At 42.2% G+C, this 2,500-nt stretch overlaps 1 protein-coding gene across 1 annotated transcript in view; it reads left to right on the top strand.

Annotated features, from left to right (window-relative positions):
• Positions 1-2,500, top strand: part of LOC138005002 (DBH-like monooxygenase protein 1) — a 34,974-nt gene that overhangs the window by 11,169 nt on the left and 21,305 nt on the right. The gene's annotated exons all lie outside the window — the stretch shown is intronic.

The following is a 2,500-nucleotide window of genomic DNA, read 5'->3' as shown; positions in this document are numbered from 1 at the left end:
ATTTTTGATATTCAGAAAAACAGAAATCATGGGTGAATTCTTAATTCTCCTTTATTTTGGCCTTTCACATTAACATGATTAAGCGACAAAGCTCTATCTTAGTATAGATTTCCTTTGCTTCAGATTTAATGAAAATAGAAATACGGGACAAGATTTGCTAAAATGTCTTAAAGAAACGAACATGCAAAAACCAGTTCCAAAACTGAAACTCAATTTTTGATTTCCGCAAATACGAAAATCAAAAATTGAAAAACGGGACGAAATATGTGTGAGGGGAGGGGACGGCAATACCGGAAGTGGAAAAACCAAGATGCCGCCAATCGGTCGACGATGCATGCATAGCGTGGAGAAAATGTAGGTGGAAAACTGCAGCGACGTTTCTGCACAACCTTCCACATTATTGTTCGTACATTTTTTGTTTGCGTCTTTTGGCCTGATTTCACAGGAGCCTTGCTGTATTAAAATTAGACCAAAATATTGTTAAGGTGAGCGGGAGGCAAGAGTTTACTTCGCAGTTTGTGCCTTACAATGAATTTGCCTGAACTAATTGCACTGCATCCCCTGGTTCATTTGTGTCGTGGGATAGTAAAATTCTTCTTGAAGACCTGGCTGAAACAGCTCATAACGACCGTGCTGTGTGGACTCGCACATATCATTCGGCCAACACATTGATTATTATTTCTGCTCCCAAGCATTACTGTTTCGACTTGTTCTTCCTGTTCAGCATAAAGAAATGACTGAATGCTTTTGATGGAACGGGCGGGCGAAATTGTCCTCGGTCACTCCTTCATGTTTCATTAATTGGACGAAATAACAAAATCTGACACTTTCAATCAATTTTATTTTCTTTAAAACAGGAACTACAATGCTTGATACCATTCTCACTAAGCCATTCTGATGCATTTCGTGTGAGCTGTTGTAAGTCGGGCCCCGGTTGTTCAAAAGGTGTATAGCGTTATCTAACGGATAAATCACTATCCATTGGATAGCGCACTACTGGTTTCGCTATGACTTATCCACTGGATAGTGATTTATCGGGCGGATAGCGCTATCCTTCGTTTGAACAACTGGGGCCAGGGGCCCGTTTCTCGAAAGTCTCGAAACTTTACGGGCCATTTTCGGATGTCACAATTCCGTTTGTATCTCAAGAACGGAGAGGATTTAAGTCGTCAAATTTAACAGTTATTTTTCTTTTTGCCACCTTGAAAATATGTTAAGGGATCGGCTTTCCAGAACAAGCGGTTGACAGTTTCACAAATGGCTTTTCGGGCCCGAAAAGTTTTCGGGACTTGTAAGAAACCGCCCCAGGGGCCCGTTTCTCGAAGGTCCCAAAATTTTACGGGCCATTTTCGGGAGCCACAATTCCCTCTGTATCTCAAGAACGGAGAGGATTCAGGTAGCCAAACTTCACAGTCACTTTGCTTTTTGTTACCTTGAAAAAAATGTCAAAACATCGGCTCTCTAGAATAAGCGGTTGACAGTTTCACAAATGCCTTTTCGGGCCTGAAAAGTTTTCGGGACTTTCGAGAAACGAGCCCCAGGGGCCCGAAAACAGCCCGTAAAGTTTCGGGACTTTCGAGAAACGGGCCCCTGGCCCCAGTTGTTCAAACGAAGGATAGCGCTATCCGCCCGATAAATCACTATCCAGTGGATAAGTCATAGCGAAACCAGTAGTGCGCTATCCAATGGATAGTGATTTATCCGTTAGATAACGCTATACACCTTTTGAACAACCGGGGCCCGACTTACAACAGCTCACACGAAATGCATCAGAATGGCTTAGTGAGAATGGTATCAAGCATTGTAGTTCCTGTTTTAAAGAAAATAAAATTGATTGAAAGTGTCAGATTTTGTTATTTCGTCTAATTAATGAAACAGGAAGGGGTGACCGAGGACAATTTCGCCAGCCCGTTCCATCAAAAGCATTCAGTCATTTCTTTATGCTGAACAGGAAGAACAAGTCGAAACAGTAATGCTTGGGAGCAGAAATAATAATCAACGTGTTGGCCGAATGATATGTGCGAGTCCACACAGCACGGTCGTTATGAGCTGTTTCAGCCAGGTCTTCAAGAAGAATTTTACTATCCCACGACACAAATGAACCAGGGGATGCAGTGCAATTAGTTCAGGCAAATTCATTGTAAGGCACAAACTGCGAAGTAAACTCTTGCCTCCCGCTCACCTTAACAATATTTTGGTCTAATTTTAATACAGCAAGGCTCCTGTGAAATCAGGCCAAAAGACGCAAACAAAAAATGTACGAACAATAATGTGGAAGGTTGTGCAGAAACGTCGCTGCAGTTTTCCACCTACATTTTCTCCACGCTATGCATGCATCGTCGACCGTCTTGCCGCCATCTTGGTTTTTCCACTTCCGGTATTGCCGTCCCCTCCCCTCACACATATTTCGTCCCGTTTTTCAATTTTTGATTTTCGTATTTGCGGAAATCAAAAATTGAATTTCAGTTTTGGAACTGGTTTTTGCATGTTCGTTTCTTTA

The sequence above is a fragment of the Montipora foliosa genome, chromosome 6 (assembly GCF_036669935.1).
Source record: "Montipora foliosa isolate CH-2021 chromosome 6, ASM3666993v2, whole genome shotgun sequence".
Taxonomy (NCBI): domain Eukaryota; kingdom Metazoa; phylum Cnidaria; class Anthozoa; order Scleractinia; family Acroporidae; genus Montipora; species Montipora foliosa.
This window is presented reverse-complemented; position numbering and strand designations above follow the sequence as displayed.